This window comes from Theropithecus gelada, chromosome 14, assembly GCF_003255815.1.
Source record: "Theropithecus gelada isolate Dixy chromosome 14, Tgel_1.0, whole genome shotgun sequence".
Taxonomy (NCBI): Eukaryota; Metazoa; Chordata; class Mammalia; order Primates; family Cercopithecidae; genus Theropithecus; species Theropithecus gelada.
The window spans coordinates 29,310,599-29,328,293 of record NC_037682.1 but is presented as its reverse complement, the minus strand read 5'-3'; the positions used below and the strand labels follow the sequence as shown (position 1 = coordinate 29,328,293).

At 42.9% G+C, this 17,695-nt stretch overlaps 1 protein-coding gene across 2 annotated transcripts in view; it reads left to right on the top strand.

Annotated features, from left to right (window-relative positions):
• LDLRAD3 (low density lipoprotein receptor class A domain containing 3) overlaps positions 1–17,695 on the top strand; it is a 287,633-nt gene that overhangs the window by 51,625 nt on the left and 218,313 nt on the right. The gene's annotated exons all lie outside the window — the stretch shown is intronic.

Here is a 17,695-nt window from a genome sequence, read left to right as displayed (position 1 = left end):
CAGTAAACCATGCTATAAACAGATGCACTGTCGTCCAGGCTTTGTTGTTCCATTTATAGAGTGCAAGCAGATAGAGTTAACATGATTTTTAAAGGCTCCAGGATTTGCAGAAAAGTAAATGAGTATTGACTTCAGCTTGAAGTCACCAGTTGTATTAGCTCTTAACAAGAGAGTTAGCCTGTCCTATGAAATTTGAAGCCAGGCATTAACTTATTCTGTCTAGATATGAAAGTCCTGGATGGCACCTTCTTCCAATAGAAGGCTGTTCCATCTACATTGAAAATCTGTTGTTTAGTGTAACCACTGTTATCATTGATCGTAGCTATCTAGATCTTCTGGATAACTTGCTGCAGCTTCTACATAAGTATTTGCTGCTTCATCTTGTATTTTTATGTTACAGAGATGGCTGCCTTCCACAAACCTCATGAACCAACCTCTGCTAGCTTTAAACTTTCCTTCTGCAGCTTTCTCACCTCGTTAGTCTTGTAGAATTGAAGAGTTAGAGCCTTGCCCTGAATTAGGCTGTGGCTTAAGGGAATGCTATGGCTGGTTTGATTTTCCTCTCCAGACCACTAAAACTTCCTCCATATCAGCAATAAGGCTGTTTTGCTTTCTTATCATTTGTGTGTTCATTGGAGTAACACTTTTAATTTCCTTTAAGAACTTTTCCTTTGCATTCATAATTTGGCTAAGTGTTTGGCCCAGGAGGCCTGGCTTTCTCCCTTTCTCGGCTTTCAACATGCCTTCCTCACTAAACTTAACCATTTCTAGCTTTTGATTTAAAGTGGGAGATGTGCAACGCTTTCTTCCTCTTGAACACTTAGAGGCCATGGTAGGATTATTAACGGGCCTAATTTCATTATATTGTGTCTCAAGGAATAGGAGAAGGAAAGAAATGGGGGAACGGTCTGATGGTGGGGTAGTAAGAGCTCATGTGTCTATTGATGAAGTTATTGTCTTATATGGGTGTGGTTTGAGGTGCCACAAAATGTTTACAATGATGACATCAAAGATCACTAATCACAGGTCACCAGAACAGATATAATAATAATGAAACAGTTTGAGATATTGTGAGAATTATCAAAATGTGATGCAAACACATGAAGTGAGCACCCGAGGTTGGAAAAATAGTGCTGGTAGACCTACCACATTCAGGATTGCCACAGACCTTCAGTTTGTAAAAATATAATACTTACGAAGCTCAATAAAGTGAAGCACAGCAAAATGAGGTTTGCCTGCACAGTTTCTATGTTGAGTGGAGGTCTGTCCCTTAGATCAAGAATTGATGTTCTCACCTGATTGAGAGGGCCAGGAGCAAGCAGCATGCCGAAGGGAATTGAAGCCGCAAGTATAAATCATAGTGAGTGAAACAATAACAGTTAACTGTTTTCTGTTAAATGTGCCAGCCCCTGTGCAGTGTGGGTTGCCTCATCCAGATTCTTCCAACGTCTCAGTACAGCAGGTACGATATTGCCAAACTTCGGCAGACCTGGTTCAAGTCTGGGCTCCTCCATGCACCTATGGGAATGGGCTAACCATGTACCTTTGGGAATATCGTGTCTGCCTTTCTAAGCCTTAGTTTCTCATATGTCAAACAAGGACAGTGATGTCCTTGCCTCATGGAATGATGGATGGCTGAAAACAAAGTAATACATGTACAGCACTTGGCATACAAAATGGGCCATAAAATGATTGTTATTTTTATGATTAGGTGGAAACTTTTCTTTCTTATTTTAGTTGTCAAATTATCCTTTATTGAAATGTTTTCCTTTGTGCTTCTTAACTAGCTGGGGATTCCACTGCACCACGGTTGACATCATGAAGTGGCAGCCATCAACATCGCAACTCAGAGACTGGGCAGTTCCCAGGATCTCTTTAATGGTTTCAGAGAGTTCTCTGGCTAAAGATCAGTGCCACATCTGTGGAGCAATGTTGACAATCTCATCAAAAGTCATATTTCCATTGTGTTTAATGTTTTTCTGTTTCTTTCTGTCTCTTTGTGGTTCCTTGAGGGCTTTGCAGAAACCCTTCTGACAGAGGCAGATGGTACCAGCTCACTCTGGGTCTGTTCTGAATGGTCAGTTTCACTGTAATCCTTAGACCCTTCCAGTCACTGGTTGCTTTGGCAGTGTCATCACCAACCTTTTTTGCAGACAGACCCAGAGGGCCAATCTTGGGGACCAGCACAGACATGGCACCAACTTTACCCGAGGTGCACCTCAGGTATACGACTTTGATTTTGTTGAGGTTGAACTTCAGTGGTGTGCTGGAGGCAGCTGGTGTCAGATGAACCTGGATTCGGGACGACCCAATAAAGTTGCACCTTGTCCTCCTCCGAGCCGAAAGCCAAAAGCGGAAACTTTCCTTATTCCTATTTTACAGATCAGGAAACTGAGGCTTATCTAGGTTATGAATTCAGGGGTCGCAGCTGTAGAGTGGTGGGACTGGGACTGGAGTTCAGGTCTGTCGGACTCTGGCCTCCTGTTTTTTCCCTATCATCTGATAATTGGCTGAAGATGTCAGTTTTCTAGAAGAGGCTGTGGCGAGGGCACTGGACCTGTGCTGCCTTTTCAGATTGGACGGTCTTCTCTAGAAGGGCGTTGACTCAGCCAGGTGACAGCCAGGAACAGGGTTAGGGTGTTCACTGGAGGAGGGTGATTGCACCACCTGTGAACATGGAACTCCCCCAGGTGTTGTCTTTCATTTCCTTTTTCTCTAACCCTGGGATTACTGAGGCTGAGGAGGTGTTTTCCATCTCCTTTTTAAAGAAGAACTCAGAGCTGATTTTTGGTAGTGCAAATTTCCTTGTCATCCGCTTTCAATATGTGTTTGTTTTTTGTTCTTGTCGTCTGTCAGAGATTATCATCTGTTGTGGCAGAGAAAGGCCTTTTCCCTCCTGCCTCTTCTCTGATGCTTGCAAATGCTCCTAGTGTCTTAAGAAGCATCGGATGCACCCATGAAATAGAATCCACACATTTAAGTCTAGATTGATTCTCTCAGGCCTTCCCTGCCAGCCTCCTTTCAGCCAAGCATGTTCGCCCTTTGTCAGGCTTGTGTGCTCAACTCTGTGAAATGCTCAGAGCCTGTTGGGCAGGCTGATTTAAACAAACAAATAGCAAAACACAAAACAGTCCTAGAATGAACCTCTGGAGAGGAGTATCCTGGATTCACTTGGAAAATATCCTCTGTGGTTCCAGGGAGGTCAAAGATGTGAGCCCAGGGGTCTGTGGTTTATGAAGGTTGCAGATCTCTAATTGGGGTCTTGGTCTGATGGCTCCAGGAATCCTCTGGATTAGGTGTAGTAATAGTAATAGCACTTTAAAGTAGGCTCATTACTAGAGCGGTTATTGCTTTTGTTCGAAATGGCCCATCTAAGTCAGGCCCTATTAAATAGAGCAATTTAACTGACACTTAGCGTCTTTAGGGAGATGAATTATCCTTTGGCCTGGTCACCTCCACTTTGAAATTTGATCATTGGTATGAGTCCTGGGAGAGTCGTTCAGGCAGATGCATTTGTTCATGTGAGCCCACATTTCAGTCATTCGTTCAGGACACATTTAATGAGGGCCGACTCCATACCTGACACTGTGTAAAGCCCTGGATGTATGATAAAAATGAAGGGGACATGGGTCCTGCTTTTAAGGAGTTCACAGCTTTTATTCAATCACGAAACATTGATTGGGCACCTACTGTGTGCAAAAAGCCCTGTGCTCGGTATTGCACAGGAGACAGGTTAGTGGCAGAATGTGTGTGCTCATGGGGCCTTTGTGATCTGTGTAGAGAACAGACTTGCAGTCAGTTAACTGGGTGCAGCCTAGAACTGAACGTACGTTATAAAAGAGGTGGAGGGAAGTGCTGCAACCCCAAGGATGCAGAGGTTCCTTCAGTTGGTTGGACTGGAGTAGCCTTGTGGTGGTGGTGGCATTACTGATCCTTGAAGGATGTCCTCTCTGTTGAGAGTCAGCCAGATTACCTGGAGAAACAGCATTTAGGACTGCTCCAGGGGCCTGGCTGCAGCCACAAGCCTCTCCAGAACTGAAGCTGCCCCTCTTCATCTCTCCTGCTGCCTGCAGATTCACTCTTTCTTGGTGTTCTTGGCTTCTTATTGGAGGCGGCTGGGTTCTCATCCTACCCACTGCTTTCTCCAGGCTTCATGTCCATGACCTACCCAATCCCAAGTCTCCCTCATACTCTTCCATTCAGCTTCTTTGGCTAACCCAAAGTGCACTAATTCTGAAGACCCAAAGGGAGGGGTGTGTCACCTCTTTGACTTTTCTGGACCTCCATGCTTGTCATTGGCCTCCTGGAAATCTTCTGTTGGATCAGAGGCCCCCACTGCAGTCAGCAGTGGCAGCATCCACCCCAAGGGATGTTGGTGACCCACTCATGAGGGCCCCAGGCCCAGTAATATCCAGGCAGGGTGATCCTTGCTTCCTATGGATGCAGCATTATTGCTCAGAGAAGGTCTCTGCCTGTGCCTATGGAGACATGTACAAGGATGCTCATTGCAGGTCTGTCTGCAATGGTAAACATTAAAAATGGCCTCATTGCTCAGCTCAGGGGACTGGGTAAATAAATTACGGTACTACTATGAAGTGGAATGCTATCCAGCAATGAAAATGAATAGGCTAGATCTTCACATATCAATGCAGATAAATCTCTAAGGAGACTTAGAGTAGGTAAAAGGAAGGCTCTATATGGTATAATGCCACTTGAGTTTATTTTAAAAGCACACAAAACTCTGTGTATGTGTGTAATACTATATAATGTATATTTTTGTATATATAATATATGTATACATGCTATATACTATATAGTGTAATATATATAACATAATACAGATACATATCGTATAGTGTTTCACGTCTATACACAGACACTGTTGAAATGTATGTGGTAAAAGTAGAAAATGAGTGGTAAAGCAGATACTGGGATTGTGATTAAAATGGAAAAGAAACAAAGAGAAAGGAAGATGGGTGAGAGGGTCTTTTCAACCATCCATCTCAGCAATATTTTATTACTTAAAAAAAGATAGGAAATAATGATGGTAGAATACTAAAATTTATGAATTTGGGGTCTGGTTCCATGAGCATTTATCATGTTAACTATATTTCTTTATATGCTTGAAATATTTCATGCCGTTAAACAGTTTGTCTAGAGAATGGGAGGTTGTTTGGGGTGTCTGGAACGTAGTTTGTTGGGAGGAAATATCGTGGATGATGAAAGTAGGAAGGTAGGTGGAACCTTGGTCATGCAGGCCGTGAGTCTTCAAGCTGGGGCGCATGACATGGAGATGGTGACGTGACCCATCCTCGGTGTGAAAAGGGCTGGAGAGCCAAGGAGGTTGGGGGCCAGGAGGCTGGATACGAGGCTGCTGTAGTGGTCCCAGCAGAGCGGGTTGAGAGCCAGAGGTGGGCGGATAGGGGGACGCATCAGAGGGTCCCCAGGGAAGCAGAGACATGTGGGAAGGATGGGAGATGTGCGGTTAGATCTGCAGGAGTCCCTAGCGCTAAGTCCTTCACACTCAAGGGAGTGTTGGCTGTTGAAGTGGTAGAACTGGTTTACCCATACCTTGATGGTGTGTGTTCTCCCTATTCAAGTGGTACTTTCTTTCTCAGGAAAGTGCCTGGAAAAATAGATGACAGCCGGAAAGAGAGCTTGGAGAAAAAAATGACTCCAAGGAGAAGGTGGTCATTTCCTAGAGTCTGGCTGGTCAGTTGTAACTCTGTATTCTTGATATGTAAAATATCTATTATATTTCCAAAGTACAAATTAGGATGACAGTTATTACAGAAAGATTCTGTGGAGGAATTCTTTAATGAGCTCCATGTATGTTTATCTGAGTCATTTCTTTATAAAAATAATCTTTTAATCTAATAATTTGGGTGAAATGGTTGCTTCAGAATCAAAGCTCAGGCTACTTTGACTTACTGTTTGGCAGTTTTGTTTCTGTGGTGGTCTTTAACCTCCCCTACAATTGTAAAAAATAAAGAAGGGCTTTTGTTGCTGTTTTTATTGTTTGTTGTAGAAAATACAGTTGGAAAAAAGAAAATAAAAATCACCAGTAATCCTATCATTCAGAAAATGTTGGCATAGTATCCTTTCAGTTATTTTGTATACGTGTGTATGTGTGTGCACATATAATTTGTAATGTTCTTTTTAAATTTTATACACAGTGGACATTTTTCTATTCATTAAAAGCATTTCTAACTTGGTTTTCACTCAGACTTCTTTACCCCAACTCTTTTGGTCAATATTAGCTTTATTTTTTGTCTATGTTGTTGAAAACATAGGCTTTTAGGTTACTTGACTCACAGTTAGCAGCTCTGTTCTAATATTAATTAACATTTACGAAACACAAAGGGCCCCTTTTGCTGGGGCTCTTCTTCTAGGAGGGTTGCTTTCCCATTTCTTCTAAACCAGTTTTAATTGCTGTATTGAATTTTGTCCAGTAGATGTTCCATAAGTTGTTTAACTACTCCCTGCTTTTGGGCTTTGTGTTGTTTCCAGGTTTTTGTTGTCATAAGCATCACTGTGAATGACAGGTTTGTAGCTATTACTAGCATACACTTAACAGTCATTCCTGTATATCAGAAAAATCCCCAGAAATTCCACATCCCTTTTTTCCCCCAGAGATGAATGGCTTGCAGCAGAGACAGCTGCCTGGCACTGGCCCCTATAGGTCAGGAGCTTAGAGCTCACTGTTTTGTGTATGTGTTATCACTCCTTCCTGTGTCATTCTCATCTTCCCTTCAATGACTAGAGTTGGAGCTGGTGCTGCATGATTCTGTTCCTGTGACCATCCTGCCTGTGCACGTGCGATCATCTCAAAGGCCCCATTGATACCCTCAGCTAACATCATCTCCTGGTGCTTTTTCTAACTCTGGCTTATCTTACCAGCCACCCAGGGTCACACTGGATCTTCATCAGGCCCCTCCTGGACTGCAGAGGGTCCACTGGAACCTCACCTGGCTTTAGGACAGTGAGTGTCATCGAATTGGACAAGGTCAAGGGAAGTCAGAAATGTTATTCCCAATAAATAGCTTGCAAAAATGATTTTAGCCTGGCTTGCTTCAGTGGGGAAGGGCCCCTATGGCACACCTACCACCTTGCTTCCCACTTTCTGGTAGAAAAGAATTAGAGATGGACTGCCTAAATAATAACGTGGGATTTATGCCATAGAAGCTCACAGGCATCCTACGAACGGAATATGTAAAAACAGCTATTTCCTACTCAACAGGGCCCGTTTATCCCTTTGCTTTCTGACATATAGAGTAACCTTGCATGTATTATTAGGTTACCATCACATTTTGTTAGGGAAAACCATACACATTTCCAATTAAGACAAAGAATGTGCAATTTCCTGAAGTCAGGATTGAGGTCATAACTTTGAGTGCTCAAGAATTCCAAGTTTAATTAAGCCACCAAATGCTGCTGATAAAGAGAAAATGCCCTATCAATATCAGAGGTCATGAGAGGGTAATCTGGCTGTGACAGGTCACTCTTCTAATGGCCAAGACTGATCTTAACCTGGCCTGGCTGGTCCAGGAAGTATCTCATATTAGTGTGAGTGTGTGTCAGGTCTGGAAGCTGCCAGGTTCTGTTCTAATACCCTTTTCTGTTTCAGTAGAGACTACACACAGATTTTGCCACTGTGAATGGGGTGTGTTGCTTTTCTTCCATATTAACTGTATTTTCTCAGCCTTTCCTGTTGAAGCCTAAGTCCTTTCAGTCAGGAGGCCTATGAGCTTCCAAGCGGAGTGGACTTGGAGGGAAAGTGAGAGAGTGTTGATAGGGTCTTACAGCAAAAATGAACCCTGTCACATCCTGCCTCTTGGAAGGGATGGAATGCTTTTGTCCCTGTTCTAAAGAGTCACTCTCCAGAGAGGGAGCATCATGTTAGTTCAGCTTAGATTACATGATCTCACTTTGGCTAGAAAGGGTAGAACCTCCGACTCTGTTCCTATTACATTATAGCCACTGAGAGAGCAGTGATTCAAATAAAGTAGAAGGAGAATGGATGTTGTATTAGTACGTTTTCACATTGCTATAAAGAACCACCTGAGACTAGGTAATTTATGAAGAAAAGAGGTTTAATTGACTCACAGTTCCATAGGCTTTACAGGAAGCATGACTGGGAGGCCTCAGGAAGCTTACAATCATGGTGGAAGGCAAAGGGGAAGCAAGCACCTTATTCACATGGTGGCAGGAGGGAGAGAGAGAAGGGGGAAGTGCCACACACTTTTAAACCATCAGATCTCATGAGAACTCACTCACTATCACAAGAACAGCAAGGGGGAAATCTCCCCGATGATCCAGTCACTTTCCACCAGGCCTCTCCTCCAATACGACATGACACTTGGGTGGGGGCACACATCCAAACCATATTATTGCACCCCGACCCCTCCCGAATTTCATGTCCTTTTCACATTGCAAAATACAATTATCCCTTCTCAACAGTCCCCTAGTCTTAACTCATTTCAGCATTCACTCAGAAGGTCACAGTTCAAAGTCTTATCTGAGACAAAGTAAATCCCTTCTGCCTATGAGCCTGTAAAATCAAAATCAAGTTAGTTGCTTCCAAGATACAGTGGAGATACAGGTATTGGGTGAATGCTTTTGTTCCAAGTGGGGAAAATTGACTGAAAAAATGGGTCTATAGTCCCCACACATGTCTGAAACCTAGCAGGGCAGTCATTAAATCTTAAAGCTCCAAAATAATCCCCTTTGACGCTATGTCTCACATTCAGGGCACACCGATGCAAAAGGTGGGCTCTCAAGACCTTGGGCAGCTCTGCCTGTGTGAGTCTGCAGGGTACAGCCCCCATGGCAGCTTTCACAGGCTGGCATTGAGTGCCTGTGGCTTTTCCAGGTGCGTGGTGCAAGCAGTCAGTGGATCTACCATTCTGGGGTCTGAAAAATGGTGACCCCCTTCTCACAGCTCCACTAGGCAGTGCCCCAGTGGGGACTGCGTGTAGGGGCTCCAACCCCACATTTCCCCTCTACATTGCCCTAGTAGAGGTTCTGTATGAGGTCTCTGCCCCTGCAGCAGACTTCTGCCTGGACATCCAGGAGTTTCCATACATCCTCTGAAATCTAAACAGAGGTTCCCTTCTAGAGGTTGCCTTCTGTACACCCACAGGTCCAACACCATGTGAAAGTTGGCAAGGCTTGAAGCTTGCACCCTCTGAAGCCACAGCTTGAGCTGTACCTTGGCCCCTTTTAGCTGGAGCTGGAGTGGCTAGGACACAGGGCACCATGTCCCAGGGCTGCAGAGAGCAACTGAATCCTGGGCCCCACTCACGAAACCATTTTTCCCTCCTGGCCTGTGATGGGAGGGGCTGCTGTGAAGTTCTCTGAAATGCCCTGGAGATATTTCCCCCATTGTCTTGGCTATTAACATTCAGCTCTGCTTTACTTATGCAAACTTATGCAGCAGGGTTGAATTTCTTTCCAGAAAATAGGGTTTTCTTTTCTACCACATGGCCAGGCTACAAATTTTCCTAACTTTTATGCTCTGCTTCCTTTTTAAATATAAATTACAATTTCGGATAATCTCTTTGTTCATGCATATGAGCATACACTTTTAGAAACAGCCAGGTCATGAATGCTTTGCTGCTTAGAAATTTCTTCTGTGTGATACCCTAAATCATCTCTCTCAAGTTCAAAGTTCCACAGATCTCTAGGGCAGTGGCAGAATGCTGCCAGTCTGTTTGCTAAAGCATAGCAAGAGTGACCTTTACTCCAGTTCCCAGTAAGTTCCTCATCTCCATCTGAGACCTCCTCAGTCCAGACTTCATTGTCCATGTCACGATCAACATTTTGGTCAAGACCATTCAACAAGTCTCTAGGAAGTTCCAAACTTTCCCACATCTTCCAGCTGCCTTCTGAGCCTTCCAAACTGTTCCAGCCTCTGCCCATTACCCAGTTCAAAAGTCACTTTCACATTTTCTAGTATCTTTATAGCAGTGCCCCACTCCTGGTACCCATATTCTGTATTAGTTCATTTTCACACTCCTATAAAGAACTGCCTTAGACTGGGTAATTTATGAAGAAAAGGCTAATTTACTCTCAGCTCTGCAGGCTTAACAGGAAGCATGACTAGGAGGCCTCAGGCAACTTAAAATCATGGTGGAAGGTGAAGAGAGAGCAAGGACCTTCTTCACATGGTGGCAGGAGAGAGAGAGAGCAAAGGGGGAAGTGCCACACACGTTTAAAGCATCAGATCTCTTGAGAACTTGCTGTTACGAGAGCAGCAAGGGGGAAATCCACCCCCATGATTCCGTCACCTCCTACTAGGCCCCTCCTCCAATTCGACATGAGAGTTGGACAAGGACACAAATCCAAACCATATCTGAGATGTTGAGTAACTTAAAAAAACTGCCACCCTTGCCCACTATACATGTGACCTGAAAATGGTCTACTCATTCCTCATCCCACAGGAAATATGGGCTCAGAGACCTTGTGGGTAGCACCATTGAGTATTTTCCTCTAGCCCCAGCAGTTTGATACTGTTTAATCCTTCTTTTCTCCCTAAATCATGTAGGCAGCATAGTTACCAGAGTTACAGTTAACTCAGATTAGGGTAAAAGCCATGACTTTAGGAAGCATATGGATGAATTAAAATGTTGGCTTTTCTACTCACTAGCTGGATGCTCTTGATTTTTCCCAGCCTTGGTTGCTTTATGGGTGCAGTCAAGGGGATGAGATGCCTGCCAGAGTTGTTCTGAGAATTAAATGGAACAGGCTTGGTGAAAGCGCTGAGCTGTGTGCCAGGGACATAGGAGGTAGGAGTTACTGAATGGATGTGGGATGGTGGTTCCCCCTCCTCAAATCCCAGATGGGGCATCTTGGGCTGGCTGCCTCTTCACAGCTGCTGCAGTTCCTAGTGTTCAAGAGTGTGGGTTTTAGAGTCAAACAGATCTGGGTTCCATGACTGTCTGATTGTGTTTCCTTGGGCAAGTTTTTGAACTCTCTGAGCCTTAGTTTTCTCCTCTGTAAACTTAGCACTGGTTCCTTCCTCTATCACATGGTGGTGGTGAGCAAACCCGTGACGATGCAGGATGTAGATATTTAGCTCAGTGCCTGGTGCATAAGTAGTGCTCCACTGTTATCATACAAGGTGAAATTACCTTATGGGCTCAAGCCTGTGGATTCAGACCTTACTTCTGACTGCATCTGCCTTGCTCCAAATGTCAACCATTCCCCTTCTTGCAGAGGAAGTAGCACTTTTAGCCCAAGAGGGAGGAAATGGCTGCTTCATTGCCACCACCCTGCTCAAGGTTCAGCCCTGCTGGTCCCATATTTGTGCCTTGACCTGGGTCACTCTGTCCCCAGCCCTACACAGTGGGCCTCAGTGACTCTCTCAGTCTGTGGGGGAGAAAGTTAACAATTCTGATTCCAAGAGCTTTGGAAAAATCCCACCTCCTCCAGCAGTCGTTATTTATTTATACTTTAATCTTCATGGATTACTCTGAGTTGCTCATAGCTTTCCAGAAAGCTCCGAGTAAGTGGAAGTCGTACATGCACCCGAAGTAATTAATGCACTTTCTACTAGCGAGAGAAGGTGTAATTTGCAGGAATGTGTGTCAGGACCCACCCTGCTAAATTTATACCCTGTAATTTGCAACGTTTGTTGGCACTGAATTGGCAGATTGGTGAGTTTAGCCTACCTGCTTTGCAATTACATCTCCTGACCAGTATTGTAGGATTGAGTAACTGGAGAGACTAATCACTTAAGTAAATTAGAACCCGCTCCTGGGACCCATCTGAGATCACCTTCTGGTAGGGAGGCTGGTTAATCATGTTTCCTTTGTGCATACTGGAGAGAATCTGATAAAGGCGAGGGAGGGAAGAGGCAAAGGCAGTCCTGAGGCTTACCTGGGTGTGGAAGGACCTGCGGCTTGGGAAGGCATTTCTGCAGCAGTCCTCCTCAGCCAGCGCTCTGGAAAAGGAAAACACAAAACTATTAGAACAGAAATGGTTTTATGGTGCGTTTTATGAGCAGCATCAGCCCTAATAATCAGCTCTGGGGGAGACTCTTGTTAGTTTTTAAAACTAGAAGTCACTTTGCAGCCTCTGAAGACCAGTGATTTTAGTAAAATCCTCGTAAATTTTCTTTCTGGGGGGAAACTGGCAGGAGAATCCGACAGGCTGCAATGTAGGCTTGTAGTTCAGGTGCTGGGAGGCGGGTGTGAGATGGTTGAGTTTTTCCATGGCTATGTTTTTGTGGCCAGATAAAAGAATTGAGTGAAGATGAAATAAAGTTTAGGCAGACCCAGCTCTTGTAGAAATCCCAGACCCTCAATTTATTCCACGTGACCTCTGGTGGACTGTTTAGCCCTACCTGAGAGGTCTCTTTTCCTTTGTGAAAGGGAGCTAATGAGCCTTTTGATTAAAGTTGTTATAAATACTAGATGCTTGTAAAGGCTCTGGCACATGGTGAATACCCCATAAATGGTAGTTATCATTAGGGCCATTTTTATGTGAGGAGGGCATATTATTTGTCGTTTGTAAAGAACACTTGGGGACACAAACTGGGCAGAATGGGTAAACAAATTGGGTCAAATCCTAAATTTTTTCAAAAAGCCATTTGAATGTGTACCTGAGGCCTGAAAATGTGGATTAGATACAGATTTTGCTTTGATGAGAGTGCGGTTGTACCTCAGGGAAAGCCTCCTCCATCCCAACTCCAGGATTCATGGAAGACGGTAGCATTCATCTATTTGGTGTTGGGACTTCTTCAAGCCTTGAGAAAATATAACGAGGAGTTTAGAATCTGGGGAGAGGGATCTTTTCTCCCGGAAGTTTGTCGGGGTCAAGAAACATAGCTTTAAATGTTCCTATTGCAATATTGGGTTTGTAGATACGCAGACAATTCTATGGGTGTCCCAGTCCTATGGGTTGAGAAAGAATGAATATATATATATATATATATATTTTATCTCTCTCTGTACGTGCTTGTGTCAATTCCTAGTAAATATTTATGGCCTGGCAATCTGCAACTGGGAAAGGCCTGTGTTTAACTGGCTAAATATTAATAAGCATATTCAAGAGAATTGAGACCTTCGTTTTGTCTTTTTAAGAAATGAATCCGCTCTTATTCACTGTGTATTCACAGGAAACTGTGCTGTTCAAGGAAGAAGTACTGCCTTGTTTTCCTTGTAGGCTTTCCAGCTTGGATTTCGATTTCCACTGAGGCCTTATTTTTAAAAACATGTTTTTACAGCAGCATTACAACTGTGGGGATTATAGCCATCTCCTACAGCTTTGGTTATGAAAATAATATATATCATCTTTTTATTCCTTTTAATTGACCATTCTCTTACCTTCCTTTGTTTCCACATGGGGACAGTGCCAGGTATCTCCCTCCTTTGTATTTTTTTCTCTCTTCTCCAACACCCTGAGATCAAGGCCCAAGTAAGTACACACCTTCGCTTTTATCCTGGCTTCCTGGTATCCAGTGACATGGATTTTATACTGTTGAAATGTCCATCCTTTCCCTAACTCATATCTGTGGGTACTCCTCCCTTTTTCTTTCTAGAACTTTCCTCAAGAGTTCATTTCCTTATCTTGGCAGTGCTTCCCAGGAAACTCCCTTTTTTTGCTCTGAGACAGACCTTTTAATATTATTAAATCAAATGCTTCCGAACCATAGTTTGGACCCTCTGGTCTGGGAGCAGTCATTATAGGCAGGGCTTTTGATGAACTCCCTTTGCATGATCTGGTTGGCTATCCTGGTCCCCTGGATTTACAGAGGGCTAAGAATAGCGTTGGAGGAGACAGTCCTGTATTATTTTCACTTACATACTTGAAAAATTAGTTTCTGTCAGAATAGAAATGGATTTCCCCCTAGCCAGAGGTTTCTGCTGAAAGATGTAAAGTGGAATTGGGAAGATGAAATTAGATTCTTTAGGAAAGAATGGGTTTCCCACCTCCACTATAATCACTGTCATCCTTATAAGTGGATTGGGTGTTGCTGAAATGCAAATGCCATTTGTTCTGTTGCTGATTTGCTTACCGAAAGTTGCAGAAATTTAATCCATGCAGAAAATACTGTGAGTCACTTTATTTCCTGTAACATTTTTTTCCATTATTATGGAAAGGAGCACATCAAAAAGGCAGGTCTACAAAAAACACAGTTTTCAAAAAGATTGTTTTATTTTTCTTACAAAGAAGTTTTCCAGAAATCTGTAACCAGTATCAGGAATTCTCCAGCTTTGTTTACATAGCCACTCATGATTGGATTCTACTCCTTGCTTTTATCTCACTTGTTGTCTTTGGGGTTTTGAAGATTTGAAGGAAACTGGTCAGAATTATTGACAAAGTGCTCAGGCCTTGAAATATACTATCAGGAAAAGGGACTGAAGAATATAACCTACTTTATTGTATTTGTGTCTGGAGTATCTGAGTGTTAAAATTTGAAGCCCAGGATAGCTTTCTGTATTGCTTGTTACATTTTAGGATTGCTTGCCCCTTGCTCCAATGGTGCAGGCAGAAGAAATGCAAACAAAGTACAGCATTAGCCTTAGCAAAACATATAACTAGGACAGTGGATCTGCTGCCAAAAATACCATCTGCTGTTTTCCAAAGCCAGAGATTGATGACTTGAGTTGTCTCTGCCTTCAGCAAATAGTCAGAGACTAAATAGATTTATTTACTTTTAAGTTTGCCCAGCCCTTCATAATATTTCTTATTAGAAGAAGAATATGTTTTGGAATTAGTGAAGATAGACCCAACTTTTTGATTCCCAAATGGATGCCTAAAAATTTCCAATAGCTTCCAAATTGTTTTTTCTTATTACTTTTCTTTCCCAGTCTCTTTCTACATAGGGCTGCCAGGTTAACCTGTCTGAAGCATTACTCATCTCATGTCACTCCCTTGCTCAAAAACGGATGATGTTGGCTTCTCCTTGTGTATAAAGTGAAGTCCATAGCCTGGCACTTAAACTTTTCCCACCCTTATATCCTCTTCTCCATGACTGTTTGCTTTCATGCCTCCATTTAGCTCAGTGTTTCATTCGGAATGGAGGTCTGCATCGTACCCAACCTACAAACCGGCCTGATTGGAAATTATTCTATGCAGCATTCCATGATACTTCCCCTGGATTAAATTTCCGCCTCCTTAGTAATTCTTTTTTTTTTTTTTTGTGAGACAGAGTTTCGCGCGGCTCACCGCAACCTCTGCTTCCAAGGTTCAAGTGATTCTCCTGCCTCAGCCTCCTGAGTAGCTGGGATTACAGGCATGCGCCACCATGCCCGGCTGATTTTGTATTTTTAGTAGAGATGGGGTTTCTCCATGTTGGTCAGGCTGGTCTCGAACTCCCAACCTCAGGTGATCTGCCTGCCTCGGCCTCCCAAAGTGCTGGGATTACAGCTGTGAGCCACCGTGCCCAGCCCCTCATTAGTAATTCTTACGTTCTGTTTCCTATTTTCTTCTGTGGCATTTATGACTTCCAACTTTTATAATTATAAAATAATTGTAATTTTATAGCCCTTTAGGTGCACACTCTTCTCTCCTGCTCAACAGTAGGTTTCTGATGTGCTCAAGTCTTGTATTCCCTGCAGCCTTGAGTATAGTAGGTGTCTAATGCTTTCTTTTTGGGTAAGTGAATGAATCAGTTAGTTGAATGAGTGCTTACTACAAAACAGAGCATGCGATAGGCAGCGGGCACCTATTAAATATAAATATCTTGTTCCATGGCCCCAAGCAGTGAAAAATGTCATTGTTGAGGAGATCACTGGCTAGGAATTTTAGCAGCGAGAACACAGTGGTCGTTGCAGTAGTCTAGATTTGGGCGGTCCTTCAACACTGTAGATGTATAATTAATTTGGGATTTGTGTATCAAAAGTTCTGCTACCTCAATAATACTGATATTATAAATTTTGAAAGGGTGGAGAGAGAACCATAAGCAATTGTAACTTATGTATTCTTCATCAACAGGTCTATTCTGCTATTTTGGGGACATAGCAGAGGTCAGTTGGAAAGAGATTTAGGGAGCCAGTTAGAGCCTGATTTGCATCCTAGTTCTCATTACCTAGTTTGTCATCTTGAACCTCAATTTCCTCATCTGGAAAATGGGCATAAGTAGCTACCGAGTAGGGATGTAGTGTGGATTAAATGACAAACAGAAAGCACCAGTGCAGGCTCTAACACATAGTGGGTGCTCCACGAATGCAAGCATCACGTCTAAGGGAAGTCTGAGTGGCGGCCTGTCACCAGCATCGTGACTGTTCGACTTCATAGTCTGACTGCATAACTGGGGGGAAGAAGGCAGGCAGGGTCATAGTAGTTCGCTATTTTCTTTGAAAGTGGTTTCTTACTATTGATTTTAGTCAGTTTAGATTGCCATTCTTCTATATTCTGAAGTCTCTAGGGGTTAGGAATTCTGATTAATATATTCTGTCGTAGTCTCAAGACCCCTTATCTTCGGGGGTACATCTCAAGACCCCCAGTGGATGCTTGAAACCGAATATGGTACCAAATTGCTGTCAGTTGGAACCTATTTCTGTCCATGTGTTCCACTCACAAATGTAATGCCTTTTCCGTCCTAACTAAGCACTTATCACACACTCCGGCTGTAACTTTTGCAGTTTGAGGTGTGACAGCAAAACTAGCACAAATTCTTTTTCCTTCTTCACAATTTCACAGATAGAAAATTTGTTCGTAATGTACATCTTAGCAACCTCAGCATAAGATTTTTCTTTTCTTTCTTTACTAAGTCGAGAACTTTCACCTTTTCACTTAAAGGAAGCACTGTACAGCTTCTCTTTGGCATACCTGAGTTATCAGCATCACTCCTCTTGTGCTTTGGGGCCATTATTTAAAAAAATTGGTTGCTGAAATACAAACATTACAAGACAGAGGCAGTTGATCTGATAACTGAGACCGTTCCTAAGTGACTAATAGGCAGATAGTGTAGACAGTGTGTGTACGCTGGACAAAGGGAATATTCATATCCTGGGTAGGACAGAGCAGGACGACACGAGATTTCATCACACCGCTCAGAATGGAGCACAATTCAGAACTTATGAATGGTTTATTTTTGGAATTTTCCATTAACATTTTTCAGAAGTCCATTGACTGAGGGTAACTGAAACTGCAAAAAACGAAACTGCAAAAGAGGAAGGACTGTTGTATTTAAAGATGTGAACTTCTGGGAAGTTTGAAACTGGAAAAAAACTGGATGGAAAAGTTGAAAAGAAAAAAGTCAGATGTTTGGGAGCAGAGGATGGAAATTTATGCAGTTTCAATTCTACCTCCATTATAGTTCTAAAGTTTCCTGTTAATTTTGAAATATAAAAAATGTCCACCTGCATAAATCGGCTTGCCCAAAGGTGATTATATTTGGTATATTTAGAGAGAGAAATGCTGTTCCTTATTTGTACAGGCCACCTGAGAAATATTTTGTTTTCCAAATATTGCTGAGTGTTCTTATCTCTTGTCCTTTGAGCAGTGCTGAGGATAATGCCTGATTCATAGGGGCAGTTTGGTAATAATACGTTTTTTTCTGAAATTGTGTGCTTATTAGCAGGGCTTCTTAGCCTCTCAGCAGCTTGCTGATGCAAAGGGACTTTGAAGGAATGATGTCTGTTTCTTCTTCTTCTTCTTCTTCTTCTTTTTTTTTTTTACTTTAAGTTCGAAGATACATGTGCAGAATGTGCAGGTTTGTTACATAGGTATACATGTGCCATGG